The sequence below is a fragment of the Lolium perenne genome, chromosome 5 (genome assembly GCF_019359855.2).
Source record: "Lolium perenne isolate Kyuss_39 chromosome 5, Kyuss_2.0, whole genome shotgun sequence".
Taxonomy (NCBI): Eukaryota; Viridiplantae; Streptophyta; class Magnoliopsida; order Poales; family Poaceae; genus Lolium; species Lolium perenne.
The window spans coordinates 104,361,952-104,380,657 of record NC_067248.2 but is presented as its reverse complement, the minus strand read 5'-3'; positions in this window follow the sequence as shown (position 1 = coordinate 104,380,657).

Genomic DNA, 18,706 nt, shown 5'->3' with positions numbered 1-18,706 from the left:
TCAATGGCAAAACTTTAGTTCTTTTGAAAATCATTTTGTAATTGGATCGATCAAGAATTTTTTCAATATCTTTTGCTCGATGCACAACTCGGAATTTATGATCTTTGTTGTCGAGCCATTTCAGGAGTCCTTTAAGTCATAGGATAGGAGAAACGTATGTACATCTTGTCTATTTGAATCCTATGGGAATATGAGTTTCTTTGATTGTACCAAAGGGATTTTTCCATGAGGGATGACCTAATGTTTTGTTCATATAGGATTTGTAGTACAAGATTCATATGGGATATGTTCCCTTTGAATATAACCAATAGTGTAGAATAATTCCCGTAGGATCTAAATCCTATAAATCAAAGGAGCCTCAGTTGTTTTCGTCACCACATATAAAATCAGCGCCAACTCAATGAGATGATAAATGTTGTCGGATGAAACATGGCGTTTCTTTCAAATATAAAGAAATATCTGAAGTCTTCAATTCTACGCGTATGATAATGAATAGCTCAAGGTTATTTTACATATACTAAGATCCGTGATACATCAATCTTTTTAATGCGGAGAACGAGTCTATATATGTTTTTTGGTACCTAGTCCATGTTTTGTTTTCGAAATCAGCTCCACGCAGTGTTCACTAAAATAGGCGCAACTTTGTCATATGAAGTCCGTTTTAAGTACTCAAATGTTCAGAAAAAAACACATATATATGAATGGATGGATATTCACTAAAAATCAAGGTAGGATGGCTGCCGTACCGCCCATGCTTACAAATGAGACCTTGATGGGGTCGGACCGCGTCCATTTTTTTTTCGCGCATCCACCAAACCATTTCAACGAAGCGCCAAAACAGCGGCGAAAATAGCTCGGGTTGCCGCCTCCAATTTTCAAATGTTCGAATTTCCGATCTTATCCTTTCATCAAAAACGTCCCCAGCGGTTCTTCTCTTGGCCAAGGCCAATCTCACCCCAGCCATTAAAACATACCACCGGCACAGGCGCCGAATCCCACATCTCTCACGCGTCACACACCGAATCGGAGCATCTCGCCCGACGACGGCAGTGCACCACCGTCCCACCTCGCCACCACAGCCTCCTGACCAGACGCTGTAGTGTCCGAGAAGACATTGTCAAGCAAGCCGGAGCCGCTTCCCCTACGAAGGCGCACACCGCACCATTTGTGCTCCACCGTAGCCGACGCCCACCGCACCGGATCCTGCTCAGGGACGCCGTCCACCTCCGCCGCTGCGTCGGATCTGCTTCCCGACTCCCTGGTCTACCGCACGGTGAAATGGGTAGACCCCGCGCCCAACCGGTCCACCGCGCGAAACCAAAGCGTAAAGCCGTCCACTCCCCATGCGAAGGTTGGTGTTTAGCCGCTTCCGTTATGCATTTCATTTCCGAACATCAGTTTCGTGCGATCTGGGGTTTCAAGTTTACTTTTCCTACAATCTGTTTGGTGCTATCTGGTATGACTGTAGTAGAAGTCAAGCCTGCAGAGTGATTAGTCGACATTATTAAACTGCATGTTTATAAATCTTGTAATCATCAATTGGCATGCACAGGGAAATCATTTATTTTTGATCTACGCTTTATTCCTTTTTGAGCTATCATCTACTTGCTACTACTAATTTGCCCTTCTACTGCTCTACTCAAAGTTCCATGATAAATCTCGTTAGCATTTTTTTCTAATGCATGCTAAAGATACTGTAGTAGAGTACAAAGAGGGCCGGAGAGAAAATATAGGCATCACCAGTGAACAATCAAACACCTCTCCTGTCTCCATCGATAACAATCATTTTCTTATTCAGAACTTGATCCTACTGAACAAGAGTCTGAGGGAGACCTGAGTAAAGAGGATGCCCTTGTCAAGCACCCTACTCCACCCCCCAAGGTGATTGCTCGCTCTTTTCATTGGCATTATTGTTGCATCTTCAATAACTGTGATGTATCTGTCCAACCCAGCCCAAGTTATAGCATTATCATCTGCTCAGTTAACACATAATAATAACATATGTTTCATCATGTCTTGGCTTGCTGTTCTTATGTTCCATAATCGTATCAAGCATGTATATGATTTTGTTGATTGAAGTACCGTTTATCTCTGGCAGGCATCAGGGACTTCACGTAAGGACGTTTCAAATACCAACAAGGTGAAGAACATAGTTCAACAGGAAGATCAATATCTGACAGCTCACCTAAAAATAAAAAGGGTTCAAGCTGGTCATGTCAGATCACAAACAAATGCAGTGAACAGAGTAAAAACAAGGTCTCAGACTCAGAGTCACTCTAATCTAGTTGAAAATGATGACCAGGCAAAAAAATATTGTAATGCGAAACACCAACATAAAAAGCTTCGACCTAACCCCACATCGGTTGGTCTAAAAGCTGTAGACGGAGCAAATACCAAACCACATGTTCCCCACCCAATTGCCAATCCAGTTACCTAAGAACAATTCACAGCAGACCCAGTTTCAACAGCAGGTTCTCAACACCTAACTAATCACGATCGCCCGCTGACATTTAGTCCTGCCAGAGAAACCTTCTTCCTTAAAGATGATGGTGGGGCCGAATTAGGTACGTGTTCCCTTACATGCTCCGTTACATAAATACCTTGATAGCTTGATGTAATGCTTAAATTTGCAGTTCCACCACGACCAAGAAAACAAAGGGGGCCAACGACTTTGAAATCACTTAAAAATAAGATTGCCCGAATGGGAACAAGATTTCCCATCACATCAGTTATAGCAGGTATCAGAAGGCCACTGGATCCACAAGAATCATCTAATATAGCATCGATCACAGGCGTTTTTGTCAGGACTCAAATTCCTATCTTTCCATCATGGAAACAACACGTAAACACCCCTTCCCATTTTGAAGGTTTACTGCACATGTTACATGTAAGTCATTTTCGTAAACAATACCATGTTGCTCGTTCACATTCCCTCTAGCTTTCTGTTGGCTAGCTATCTAACACATGAACGGTTCCCATTGTTGTAAACAGACATGTCTTGAGTTTGATGATGACATGAAGAATGTAATCACTGTTATCAGGAGCATATTCTCTTCAGCGTTGCGCCAGGAGCGCCATAGGCTAAAGATGAGATACTTTGCTGGGAGGACTCCTAGCGATATTCCAACAACCTCTCCTATACTACACATGACTGATGATCAATGGTGTGATCTTGTTGAGTATTGGTCTGCTCAAAAGAATTTGGTATGTTCTGTGAAGACAGTGAGACAATATCACATTACTGATTCCTTTTTAAGCATGTGTCTCACAAGTCTTCATTTGTAGTTCATCGCTCGAAGTAACATGCGTGCTCGTAATAATGTACGTTTACAACAGCGTACAGGATCTCGTAGCTTGATTGGACACCTCTACTGTATGGTAAGGAATGTTATCTGTACAACTATATTTAAATTAGTAAATCATTTAGAATTTATAGATGCACAATATACATCGTAAATTGATGTCTCTGTTTTATTTATATTTTTTTTGAAAACTTTCAATTGTCGCATGTCGGCATGTGACGTGGTTGTGAAACTAATTTATATTTTCTCTTGCGAAAATATCAGAAGGCAAGGCAAGCATACTGTGAGAGTACAGACAGAGAGATGAGTCTACTTGAGCAATTCAAGGTGTGCCAGACGAGCAGAAATGGTTTGACTGGACATTTTGCACAGAGTGTTATTGGAAGTATTCTCTACTAATGTCAGTTATGGTTTTCAATTGTATTCAGAAATATCTTGTCATATTTGTCAAGCTTCATGCACTAGCCAACACAACCAAATGTCTGAACTGCTAGAAAGGGCTAGTACAATTCACTTATATACTTCTCAGCAATATCATGCACATTACGAATTCTACACATGGATCCATGCATATTTTTATAGTCCTGCTATTACGTGTTAGCAATAGAAGACATGTCAATATGATGTAACATGCTCTTACTAAAATGTATATGCGGTAATCAGCCATGCCAGTTTGTAGGATTATTAGAGGTAGTTCATACACATGTCTTCACATTATAATCTCTTCTCTTACACATGTGTAACAACTGAAAACTCCTCAGTCTGACATGAAAGTGGAGCTGGCAAAACCAAAGAAAGATGGTATAGAAAAAACCCAGGAAGAATGTCTGAATTCATTTTCCAAGGTACTACAATGTCATGGTATAGCCAACAACACATTCCTGCGTAATGCTGGGTTCACAACTAATTTGTCGAGGTCCAAGTCCAAGTCAAAGCCCAAGCGCAGGTTGAGGTCCAAGTCATTGTCTTTTTATGTTCTCGAGGAACTACTCAAAGAGGAACGAGCAATAGTGGCTGCACAAAGAGTAGTCATCCACCGTATAACTGCAGGATTAGAAGCAAGTCAAGCCCACCGGGCAACATCCCGAGAAAGTGTGGGAGATGCTGAATACCACAGTGAACACCGACACCAAAGGTGTCCCTTGGTTGTGTGAAAGGGTTTGTGATGCTGAACTATTTTGTTGGTGCTTCTATCTGCACTTGTTATGTACCTGGTGGTTGTTTCCTTGGTGATGTGGATTAAATGAAAACTGAATGGATTGGATGCACCAATATTTAATCAAGGTTTAATCTGATTTGTAGTATTTTTTATATTGCGCTGCATGGGAAAAGTATAACTATTAGTTGGCCCATTGGTGACCATTTTCATACATTATTTTAGTTGATTGGTCCTTGTCCTTGTATCCCTGAAAGGAGGCGATTACAGTAAGCTACCAATTTTGCTAGTACAAGTATTTTTTAGCGCCAGCTAAATTGAAAATATCTGTCAAGCGCTACAATCTCCCGCCAATAAAATCCAAAATATTTGTACATGGGAACTGATTTTGGTTGTGATTATGACTTGATGTGACCGTATAGTAGTGTCATGCGCATGCGGGACTGGTGTTTTGAAACATAGGAGCATATGCTCCCTCCATTTTGAAATGCATCTTACACATATTTTGAATTTCAAAAAAAATGAAACAAAAAATTCGCATGTACATCTTCTCGTGCTACGCCCTTAAAAAGTTGCGACTTGTCGTGTGACGTGTGTAAAAAGATAAAACACAGTACTAAAAATAATGATTTTCACAAGATAAGTTTTCTCTTTTTTACATAGACCACAAAAAATATTGGTTTTTCGTGAAACTTGACGAACGAACATATATTATGAATATGTACATGTAAATTTTTTGCTAATTTTTTTCGACATTTTAAAATATGATTTTTTGGTAGAGGGAGCATATGCACCCGGGAGCCAAATTGAATTTCCGCATGCATATGACACTACTCTATGTTACTACCTTCATAATGCATAGTAACTTAGATGTAGTACTATCATGCATGATTGTTTTAGTTAGTATGTAGACTCATTCTATCTTGAAAAGTGTTATGGTAACATAGCTAGTTACCACAACCAGCTCTATGTTAATACTCCTTAGTTACTCCCACTATGAGTAGTCTAAGTAGCATGGTCTACCCCGGAAGTAGATCCTCTAACGTGCAATAGACAAGTCGGGTAAGCTACACCTCTCTAATTTTCCTTCTCCACATCTACATGATTAAGTCTAATTTGATCTAAATTAACTTCCATAATATATGTAAGCCATATGCATTTACGATAATTAGTAACAATCAAAATTATGACTATCTTTTTTAAATATTTATACGATTTTTTATACAGTAAAAATATACAGTGGTTGCTACAGTAAATACGTACAGTATTTGTTACATTTTCCTGATTTTTCTTCTACGTTTTGCACTACTTAAGCACTGTGCTTACCTGACTTGTCATCTCTACGTTAGAGGATATGGTTCCGGTCTACCCCTGGCCTTATATTACAATCACGAGTATATATTACTTGGACCATCTGTACAACATACTTTTGTTGCTCCTTGCAAAAAAAACATACATTTGTTGCGACTGGATTATTAATAAAAGCCGTGTGCATCACCACGATGCAGAGGCTGGGGTCATATCCCCTTTTCGAAGAAAAAAAATTACTTAGTCAAGCTGCAAAATCTCCTAGTACCAATCCCGAAATATTTCAGAAGGGCTTTTCAAAATTGATTTTCAAGATATATCATGATTATGCTCGTGGTAACCAATTTTCAACGTGATGATGACTTGATGTGACACTTGGCCGTACTAGTACGGTCTCATATTTTTGTATTACTTGGACTATAGCCAAATTCGAAATCTCATTCCAGCGGCAAAACTTCCCGCTCGAAAAATACAAATATTTCACACGCCTCTAACTTCCCATTCTACCCTCGTAAAGATGACAACAATGTCCATGCATAAGTCGGTTGGTGGGGGGTCTACCCGTCATTTTTTTCGATCACCACCTCCCTAGCTCCGAAACTCCCCGAAAAAAAATTCATTTCCCTCACTCTCTCCTCTGAGACCACCCACCGGAACTTCCCAAGTCCCTCTCTCTCTCCCACCTCCACGACCACCGCACCGGAACATCCCCGCCGGACTTCCCTGGCCTACCCGAGGCCTCGCGATCCTCGTCATCCGGCTGTCTGCCGGAGCCGCTTCATCGACGCCGTCATCAACCGGACTGGATCATCCCCGCCGAACCTCGAAACCATATACTCATCCAGCAGTCTACCGCAGTCGCTTCAGCTGCGGTATCGTCCACCCCACCGGAGCCGCTTCGCCGGATCCGTCGTCCACCGCATCGGATCTTGCTCACCGACACCGCTGTGCATGAACCGGATCTGCTTCACCGGCGCCGTGCATGATCTAAACTCTTCTACTGTCGCTTTTCTATTGCTTGCCTGCAAGTTCTTGTTTAATCTTGGGGGAATCTGTTTGTGCTAACGACGCGCCGTTACGTTTTTGCAGATGAGATGAGTAACCATGAAGTGTAATGGCCGTCTCTCCAACCCCAAGTAGCACATGTAGCGTACTTCATCACCGGATCTATCAACCCCAGGAAGATCTGCTGTGACTCCCACAGAGTGCTTCTCCTAATGTAAGTCCCTTGTTTTAGCGCCATGTTCTGGGTTCAGATGCTTGTTTGTCTGAAGCTCTTTTAGTTCATTCCTAGCTATGACCGTAACATCTTGCTATTTTCTACTTCATTGCTAACTTTAAGCGATTGAACATTTTGGTTTGCATTCCCTGCTCTGTAGATGTAGCCATCATAACTTCTATCTTGCTCAGTCGTTGTTACAAAAATTATAGGTATTATAGTAACATCCTGCTATTATTTAGTTCATGGCCAATTTTAAGTAATTGCACATGTTGGTTCGCATTCCCTGCTCTATAGCTTTTGACATCGTAACTTCTATATTTGGTTTACATTCCCTGCTCTGTAGATCTAGCCATCATAACTTTATCTTGCTCAGTCGTTGTTACAAAAATTATGGCCTGCTACTATGTTGTTTGTGCCAATTTTTTACTCCATGAACATGTTGGCTTGCATTCCCTGTACTACAGGTGATGCCATTGTTTTGTATCTAGTTCATTGTAAGCTAACAAAGTAAGGACTTAGTTTGGCATGCTATCACTCTGCTATCTAGCCTGTAGTACAAATAAACTTGTCATACTACTAGATAATAATTTTGCGTGCCATCTTGTTCTTCAAAAGCTGCATTATTGACTTGTTTCTCTGACTTGGCATGACGCTCACATATGGAAAGCTGAACATATTGGTTTGCATTCCCTCTTATACAAGTTCACAGTGATCCCACTATATTCTGTATCTGGTCCATCCTAAGCTCCAGCATTAACTATCCTCTATGTGTTGCTCATTACAAGTTTATATCCCGAAACATCTTGATTTGCATCCCCTTCACTATAAGTTCAGGAGTATTATTTAGTTCACGGCCAAAATGAAGTAATTGCACTTGGCACATGTTGGTTCACATTCCCTCCTCTTTAGCTTTTGCCATCGTAACTTCTATTTTTGGTTTACATTCCCTGCTCTGTAGATGTAGCCATCATAACTTCATCTTGCTCAGTCGTTGTTACAAAATTTATAGCCTGCTACTATGTTGTTCATGCCAATTTTGTACTCCCTGAACATGTTGGTTTGCATGGGACTCGACAGTAGTAAGTCTGCTGTTTCATTCTAACATGCTCTGTTATATTGGCTGTTGGTATGCGGCATGCACTCTTGGTTTGCTTATTGTGCGCATTACAATGATCTTGTTATAACGACGAAATGATGAGTTCCAAATTCTTTGCCAAACAATATTGTAGTGTCTTTGCCTTTCCATTGTTGCTGTCTTAACTTGTAATGTCTTTGTTTCAGATATAGGTGCTGCATGGACAACTTAAAAGATTGCCGGATCGCTTCTTGTATTGCTAGGTTTAATTACCATTCAATTTCTCTGGGTTCTGTAATATTTTTTCAATGCCTTGCAGCTGATGTAATATTTAGTTAGTTTTTATAGTTCTTTCGCGCATTTTTTCTTTGGTGCTTGTGGTAAGTGAGGCTATCCGACAGAAATCAATGCTGCGTAAATATTCTCAGTATCTAAATCACGAATTCCCATCCCTTAAACGGCCCAATTAAGCGAAATCACATATGTGCCTGCCCGCAAATTCCTATAGCGCCTATTATGCCGGCATATAAACAGCAACTAAACGGGCTGGCCCACTTACTTATTGGGCCAGCCCATTTGATTGAAGGTGGACCCCACACTCTAATTGGGCTGGCCCACTTGCTTTAAGGTGGACCCCTCCCACTACTTAGTTGGGCCAGCCCAATTGCTTTTGTGGTGGACCCCACATACTAAATGGGCCGGCCCTTTAAGAGGAAAGTGGGACCCACCTGTGTTTTTGGCCCGGCCCACTATCTTGTTGGGCCGGCCCACCTGCTATATGGTGGACCCCACAAACTAATTGGGCCGGCCCTTTAACAGGAAAGTGGGACCCACCTGTGCTTTTGGCCCGGCCCACTATCTTGTTGGGCCAGCCCACTTGCTATATGGTGGTCCCACATGGTAAACGGGCCGGCCCTTTAATAGGAAGGTGGGACCCACCTGTGTTTTTTGGCCCGGCCCACTATCTTGTTGGGCCGGCCCACTTTCTATATGGTGGACCCCACATACCAAATGGGCTGGCCCATTAACAGAAATGTGGGACCCACCTGTGTTTTTGGCCCGGCCCACTAGCTTGGTGGGCCAGCCCACTTGCTATATGGTGGACCCCACATACTAAATGGGCCGGCCCTTTAACAGGAAGGTGGGACCCACCTGTGTTTTTGGCCCGGCCCACTATCTTGTTGGGCCGGCCCACTTGCTATATGGTGGACCCCACATACTAAATGGGCCGGCCCTTTAACAGGATAGTGGGACCCACCATGTGTTTTTGGCCCGGCCCACTAGCTTGTTGGGCCGGCCCACTTGCTATATGGTGGACCCCACACACTAAATGGGCCGGCCTTTTTACAGGATAGTGGGACCCACCTATGTTTTTGGCCCGGCCCACTTGCTTCTTGGGCCGGCCCAGTTGCTGTAAGGGGGACCCCACATGTTAAATGGGCCGGCCCATTTAACTTTTGACCAGTCAACATTAGAGGTTAGGCCCGGCCCACGTAACTAATGGACCAGCCCAGCTATATAGTTGACCGGTCAAACTATGTCATCTGGCCCGGCCCGCTTAAGACGTGGCAGGCCTCGTGTGGGCCTACCATCTACCACGGGGTTTCAGCCGGTTAACGCCGTTAACTGCCAGTTAACGGCGTCTGCCACGTGTCAGTTTGCATGACGTCAGCAGTCAACGGGCTCCCGGAAACACTTCCGCAACGGTCCGATTTTCCGTGGTGGAAGGGCGCCCAAGCGCGACGGACCGAAAAAATCGTCGTTGGACTTTGCCTGATGCAGTTTCGACAACAGAACCCATATCGTCGGGTTAGGCCCATAGGCGACGAAAAATGCCCCTTAGTTGACAATTTTGGGACGTTGTCTATCAGAACTTTTCTTGTAGTGGTTGATGAATTAATTGCCAAGACACGCCAAGAGATACATGAATTGAAAAATAGGCAAACTTTGACAGAAAATGTTCTAAAGAATTTCCTATGCACTTGTCATGGTAAGCCAGTTGTGATGTGTCTGGGAATTGAAGGTGTCTAAATAAACTTTGATTCTGTTGTTCAGTCAAGTGGACCGCTGATGCCAATGCTGTAACTAATTACTGCTCAAAATTTCGTTCAAAATTTCGTGGTCTGTAATAATTGCAAATTTTGTTGTTGTACTGAAATTAGATATGTTCCATGTGGCTGCTGTATTTTGTGTGAAATAATATCCTAATGTGTACTTCAATTAAACCATAAATCGGCTGCATGCTGAAAATTTGAATCTGAGCGCACGTGTGAACTGTTTTCTGCTCGTAATGCAATAAAGGTTGTTTCTTCGAAGGACTACGTACATGGTAGCCCATTAATAATTATGCATGCTAGCAAGATAGATGGTCCTTATTATAGTCAGGCATGTCAACTTGTATGATTAAAAGTAGTTCGTACACATTAAATCTACCATCTGCATTTTTCTCTGTAATAACTTTTCTTTTTACACAACTCAAAACTTGTCTGGCTAATATGAAATTTGAGATGGCAAAACCCGGGAAAGATAAAGATATCACCAAAAACTCTTTCCTGCGAAATGCTGGGTTTTGAAGCCCAAGTCCAAGTCTTTCTCTGCTCAAGTTTTGGAGGAACAACTCCAAGTAGAACGAGTTGCAACAGCTATGCTAAGAACAAAAGTTGACATGTTGAGATCAAGATTAGAAGCATGTGATGCCCTACTGCACGAGGCCAATCAAGTTCGTTATAATATCCCAAATACTAAGAAAATGCCATAGATAATTGGAGATGAACACTGACATAGTGAGTACATTGGTCTTGTGAAATGTTTCCTTAGATTAAGGCACCGTTCATACTTTTGTTGGTGGATGCATTTATCTGCGGTTGGGATCAACTTGGTAGTTGTTCCTGTGGATGTTATATAAATTAATTGCCTAGCCTTTTTTGAATCAGTTCGAACTTAAATGGTATCATAGCCAAGGTCTCAAGTTTGAATTGTCGAACGTGTGGTTTAATTTAATCTCTGTCGGGCGGCAAAATCTCCCACCAATCCTGAGATATTTCAAACGCATTTTTGAATGGGATTAAGAAGATAGATCATGATCATGGTAGTGACCTATATTCAACGTGATGATGATTTGATTTTGCACTCGGCCTTGAACAGAGGTACTAGTACGGTGTCACAATTTTTTATCATTATACTTGGACAGTAGCCAAATTCAAAATCTCATAGCGGCAAAACTTCCCGCCCACAAAATACAAATATTTCACACGCTTCCAAATTCCCATTCTACCCCTGTGGAGATGACAACAAAGTCGGTTGGTGAGGGGTTTGCCCGTCATTTTTTCGATCACCACCTCCCTAGCCCGGAAACCCTCCCAAAAAATACATTTCCTTCAGTCTCTCCTCTGAGATCACCCACCGGAACTTCTCAAGTCCCTCTCTTTACCACCTCCACGACCACCGCACCGGAACATCCCCGCCGGACTTCCCTGGCCTACCCGAGGCCTCGCGATCCTCGACATCCGTCTCCCTGCCGGAGCCGCTTCATCGACGCCGTCATCAACCGGACCGGATCATCCCCGCCGAACCTCGAAACTATGTGCTCATCCAGCAGTCTACCGCAGTCGCTTCATCTGCGGTATCGTCCACCCCGCCGGAGCCGCTTCGCCGGATCCGTCGTCCACCGCATCGGATCTTGCTCACCGACACCGCTGTGCATGAACCGGATCTGCTTCACCGGGGCCTTGCATGATCTAAACTCTTCTACTGTCTCTTTTCTATTGCTTGCCTGCAAGTTCTTGTTCAATCTTGGGGGAACCTGTTTGTGCTAACGACGCGCCGTTACATCTTTGCAGATGAGATGAGTAACCATGAAGTGTAATGGCCGTCTCTCCAACCCCAAGTAGCACATGTAGTGTACTTCATCACCGGATCTATCAACCCCAGGAAGATCTGCTGTGACTCCCACAAAGTGCTTCTCCTAATGTAAGTCCCTTGTTTTAGCGACATGTTCTTGGTTCAGATGCTTGTTTGTCTGAAGCTCTTTTAGTTCATTCCTAGCTATGACCGTAACACCTTGCTATTTTCTAGTTCATTGCTAACTTTAAGCGATTGAACATTTTGGTTTGCATTCCCTGCTCTGTAGCCATCATAACTTCTATCTTGCTCAGTCGTTGTTACAAAAATTATAGGCTGCTACTATTTTGTTCATGCCAATATTGTTCTTCAAAAGCTGCTATCACTCTGCTATCTAGCTATGACCGTAAGTATATAGTTTGGCATGCTATCACTCTGCTATCTAGCCTGTAGTACAAATAAACTTGTCATACTACTAGATAATAATTTTGTGTGCCGTCTTGTTCTTCAAAAGCTGCATTATTGACTTGTTTCTCTGACTTGGCATGACGCTCACATATGGAATGCTGAACATATTGGTTTGCATTCCCTCTTATACAAGTTCACAGGTGATCCCACTATATTCTGTATCTGGTCCATCCTAAGCTCCAGCATTAACTATCCTCTATGTGTTGCGCATTACAAGTTTATATCCCGAAACATCTTGATTTGCATCCCCTTCACTATAAGTTCAGGAGTATTATTTAGTTCACGGCCAATTTGAAGTAATTGTACTTGGCACATGTTGATTCACATTCCCTCCTCTTTAGCTTTTGCCATCGTAACTTCTATTTTTGGTTTACATTCCCTGCTCTGTAGATGTAGCAATCATAACTTCATCTTGCTCAGTCGTTGTTACAAAATTTATAGCCAAATGTTATTCCCTGAACATGTTGGTTTGCATGGGACTCGACAGTAGTAAGTCTACTGTTTCATTTTAACATGCTCTGTTATATTGGCTGTTGGTATGCGGCATGCACTCTTTGTTTGCTTATTGTGCGCATTACAATGATCTTCTTATAACGATGAAATGATGAGTTCCAAATTCTTTGGCAAACAATATTGTAGTGTCTTTGCCTTTCCATTGTTGCTGTCTTAACTTGTAAGGTCTTTGTTTCAGATATAGGTGGTGCATGGACAACTTAAAAGATTGCCGAATAGCTTCATTGTATTGCTAGGTTTAATTACCATTCAATTTCTCTGGGTTCTGTAATATTTTTTCAAAGCCTTGCAGCTGATGTAATATTTAGTTAGTTTTTATAGTTCTTTCGCGCATTTTTTCTACGGTGCTTGTGGTAAGTGAGGCTATCCGACAGAAATCATGTGCTGCGTAAATATTCTCAGTATCTAAATCACAAATTCCCATCCCTTAAACGGCCCAATTAAGCGAAATCACATAAGTGCCGACCCGCAAAATCCTAAAGCGCCTATTATGCCGGCATATAAACAGCAACTAAACGAGTGGGCCAGCCCACTTGATTTCTGGTGGACCCCACCGTCTAATTGGGCCGGACCACTTTCTTTAATGTGGACCCCACCCACATCTGGGCCGGCCCTGTAACAGAAAAGCGGGCCCCACAAGATTATTGGGCCGGCCCACTAACCTGTTGGGCCAGCCCAACTGCTTTTATGGTGGACCCCACTTGCTAACTGGCCGGCCCGGTTACACGATAGGGGACCCCACATTTATTATTGGGCCGGCCCACTATCTTGTTGGGCCAGCCCACTTGCTATATGGTGGACCCCACATACTAAATGGGCCGGCCCATTAACAGGAATATGGGACCCACCTGTGTTTTGGCCCGGCCCACTATCTTGTTGGGCCAGCCCACATGCTATATGGTGGACCCCACATACTAAATGGGCCGGCCCATTAACAGGAATGTGGGACCCACCTGTGTTTTGGCCCGGCCCACTATCTTGTTGGGCCAGCCCATTTGCTATATGGTGGACCCCACATACTAAATGGGCCGGCCCTTTAACAGGAAAGTGGGACCCACCTGTGTTTTTGGCCCGGCCCACTATCTTGTTGGGCCGGTCCACTTGCTATATGGTGGACCCCACATACTAAATGGGCCGGCCCTTTAACAGGAAAGTGGGACCCACGTGCTAATTGGGCCCGCCCACTAACTTCTTGGGCCAGCCCAGTTGCTTTAAGGTGGACCCCACATGTTAAATGGGCCGGCCCGATAACAGGAAAGTGGGCCCCACATGTCTTGTGGGCCGGCCCTTTTGCCTGTTGACCGGTCAAACGAGTGCATTCGGCCCGGCCCGCATGCTTAGTGGGCCAGCCCCTTTAAGTTTTGACCAGTCAACCTTAGAGGTTAGGCCCGACCCACGTACTTAATGGACCAGCCCGGCTATATAGTTGACTGGTCAAACTATGTCAGCTGGCCCGGCCCGGAAACTTAATGGGCCGGCCCGCTTAAGACGTGGCAGGCCTCGTGTGGGCCTACCATCTACCACGGGGTTTCAGCCGGTTAACGCCGTTAACTGCTAGTTAACGGCGTCTGCCACGTGTCAGTTTGCATGACGTCAGCAGTCAACGGGCTCCCGAAAACACTTGCGCAACGGTCCGATTTTCCGTGGCGGAAGGGCGCCCAAACGCGACGGACCGAAAAAAACGTCGTAGGACTTTGCCTGACGCAGTTTCGACAACAGAACCCATATCGTCGGGTTAGGCCCATAGGCGACGAAAAATACCCCTTAGTGGAAGATTTTGGGACGTTGTCTATCAGAACTTTTCTTGTAGTGTGTCTGGACCTAAGGGGCCAATCACAGTCAAGGGAAGTTTCGCGCTAGCTGATAAATGCGACAAGGATTTTCATCGACTATCAGAAACTTTCGGGATGCAAGCAGAATATATGGCGACAAGGCTCACTGACTATGATGTGCTGCCAGATTTAGGAAGGCCACTTAGGGAACCAACCTTCAACACTGCTAAGGATTCAAAAGAGGTGCAGATCCACCCGACGGACCCAAAGAAAACGACGTCCATTGCAGCAAACATGGACCTCGCATAGGAAAGCGCGCTCGTCGAGTTCCTCCGTGAGCACTGGAAAATCTTCGCATGGTGTCCAGCTGACATGCCAGGAGTACCCAGGGAACTTGCCGAGCACCACCTAAACTTGGATCCAATTGCGAGACCAATCAAACAACCTTTGGGCGTTTTTCGGAACCAAACCGCAAAGCTATGCTGTCAGAAATCGATCGACTCAAAGAAGTTGGTTTTATTAAAGAGATATCTACAGAAGCCACGTGGGTAGCTAACCCAGTAATGGTGCCGAAGAAAAACACGAAAGTCCTTCGCATGTGTGTCGACATTACGTGTCTCAATAAACACTGTCCAAAGGATCACTTTCCCCTCCCAAGGATCGATCAAATCATCGACTCCACGGCAGGATGTGAACGTCTTTCCTTCTTGGACGCCTATTCTGGTTATAATCAGATCATATTAAAATAAGATGACGAAGCCAAGACAGCATTCATAACACCTTATGGCGTGTTCTGCTATAGAACAATGCCTTTCGGTCTAAAAAACGCGGGAGCAACATATCAGCGGATGATGCAAAAGTGCCTTGCAACATAGATTGGGAAAAATGTACAAGTTTACATTGATGATGTCGTCATAACATCAAGAAAGGGGATAACGCTGATCGAAGATTTGAAAGAAACCTTCGACAACCTCGACAAGTTTTGCCTTAAATTAAACTCGACGAAGTGCTCCTTTGGCGTTCCTGCGGGAGAACTTCTCGGTTTCCTAGTATCAGCAAGAGGGATCGAGGCCAATCCAGAGAAAATCCAAGCCATCGTAACGACGAGGAAGCCGACAAAGTTGAAAGAAATACAACAGTTGATGGGGCGAGTCGCAGCTTTAAGCAGATTCGTCGCCAGGCTGGGAGAAAAGGCACTGTCGTTTTATGCACTGATCAAACAAGGAGAGAAATTTCAGTGGAACGAGGAAGCAGATAGAGCTTTCGAGAATCTCAAACGCACAATTTTGACACCACCAATCTTGGTGCGCCTAAGGAGAAGGAACCCCTCCTGTTATACATCGCAGCCACACCTCAGGTGGTCAGCACGGCTCTAGTAGTCGAAAGGGAGGAAGAAGGAAAGCTCCATGGAGTACAGAGGCCAGTATATTTCATCAGTGAAGTACTATCGCCTTCAAAACAGCGGTACCCGCAGTACCAGAAACTGGCGTATGGCGTGTTTACAACAGCAAGAAAACTGCGGCACTATTTTTCGTCGCACCCGATAATAGTGGTCAATGAGGCTCCTCTGTCAAATATATTAAACAACCCATAAGCTACGGGTCGTGTCTCCCTTTGGGGAATAGAGCTTTCCCATCGGGACATCACGTATGAAAAAAGAAAAGCAATAAAGTCGCAAATCTTACCAGATTTCATCGCAGAGTGGATGGAGCTACAAAATACCGGACCTCCAGATTTATCGAGAACCTGGACTATGAACTTTGATGGGTCCAAAAGGTTAGAGGGCGCTGGAGCAGGCGTGATACTAATATCACCCTAAGGCGACAAATTAAAGTATGTCTTACGAATGACGTTCCCAAACGCGTCTAACAATGAGGCAGAATATGAAGCTCTCATACATGGGATGAAGATGGCGAAAGCTTGTGGTGCAACCCGACTAAAAATATTTGGTGACTCACAATTGGTGGCTCAGCAAGTCATGAATCAATGTGATGCGGTCAACGAGAGTATGATAGCATACAAGGAGATGTATAATGAGCTAGAAAAGCTGTTTGATGGATGCGAGGTAAATCACATCAGCAGGTTGAGCAATGATGAAGTCGATGTTCTTGCAAACATCGGGTCGCAATGTCTCGCAATTCCACCAGGCGTGTTTTGGGAAGAAATAAGCGAGAGATCCACGAAACCGACAAAACCAAAGAAGAAGGAGAAGGATGAAAAACTCTCGGGGGCTACAAAAGGAACACTGGAGGAAGAAGAGGAACAGGAGCTAGTCATGATGGTGCAAGTTCCATGGATGCAGGCGTACATATCGTACATCCTAAGGAAAACAATACCCGACGATCCAATAGAAGCAAGGCGAGTAATCAGGCGCTCTAAAGCCTTTACTGTGGTCAAAGGGGAGTTGTACAAGCGCAGTATTTCGGGTGTGCTACAGAGGTGCGTCACACCCGAAGAAGGAAGGATAATCCTGAAAGATGTACACGAAGGAATATGTGGGCATCACGCAAGCAGTCGAGCTATCGCAGCTAAACTTTTCAGAGCAGGATTTTATTGGTTGACAGCAATTGAGGATGCGAAGGAAATAGTGCAAACTTGCGACGCGTGCCAGAGATTCGCCGCAAAACCTCATTCTCCGGCATCAGAGTTGATGCCAATCCCGTTGTCTTGGCCTTTTGCTCAATGGGGTCTCGATATGGTGGGAAAGTTACATAAAGCTTCGCCAGGAGGATATGAGTATATGCTCGTTGCTGTCGATAAATTTACCAAGTGGATAGAAGCAAAGCCGATAAACTCACCAGACGGCGCATCGGCAATCAAGTTTGTGAAAAGCATTGTCTTTCGATTTGGAGTCCCTCATAGCATCGTCACAGACAATGGCAGTAATTTCACATCCAAGGAGTTCAAGGCATACTGTGCAGAAGTGGGCATCAAATTGAGTTTCGCGTCAGTCGCGCACCCGCAGACCAACGGTCAAGTCGAAAAAGCCAATGGTATCATCTGCAATGGTATCAAGAAGCGCTTGTTAGGACCATTGGAAAAAGCTCGGCATACTTGGCCAGAAGAGTTGCCAAGCGTGTTATGGAGTATCCGAACAACACCAAATACAGCGACACAGGAGACGCCGTTCTTTCTGGTCCATGGAGCTGAAGCAGTACTGCCGATAGAAATATAGCATGATTTTCCAAGGGTCACAGAGTACAATGAAGAAACTTCCAGAAGAGCTTTGGAGGACGATGTCGACGCACTCGATGAAGCTCGAGACGAAGTGTTATCACGGGTCGCTAAGTACCAGCAAGACCTAAAAAACTACCACAGTCGAAGATTGTGACCATGATCTTTTCAGGTTGGAGACTTAGTTTTACGACTAAATCAAAAAAGCCATGAAAAACTCGAGTCGCCGTGGCTTGGTCCTTACATCGTCACAGAAGTAATTGAAGGAGGAGCATACAGAATCAAGGACAAGAAGACGGGAATCGCGGAGCCAAATCCTTGGAACGTGGCGCAGCTCAGGCGTTTTTACGCTTAGAAGCCGAAATATAGTCACCTTTGTAAACATACAATGTACTGAAACGCCCGCGAGTTTTCAGACGCACTCTTTTCCTTTTTCGGGGCACCGAGTGGGGCCGAAAAAGGTTTTTAATGAGGCGGGCTCGCGGTGCTGCAATATAATAAAGATAGTGGAGATATACATCTTTTTCCTTAAGCAGAAGATACAATATATATATACACAATGTCGACGAATACAACTTGCAAAATATTTCGCCTTGGTGCCAACACCTCGCAAAATAAAACGGTGATACAACATAGTGATCAACAAAAAGCTCGGGGGAAGCACCCGCAAAAGATAGTACATTCAATATAATTGCCTTGGGTCAACCTCGCATTATAAAAAAATCGCCACCAAAACGCCCGGGGGCTTGACAATGAAAAACAACAAATCTAGTGACTTTACAATATAGATTATGTCTACAACATACAGGATACAATTCTTGGGCAATACATTTTCAATTGTTGCCCAGTATATTATCTATAGTCAAACGTTCATTA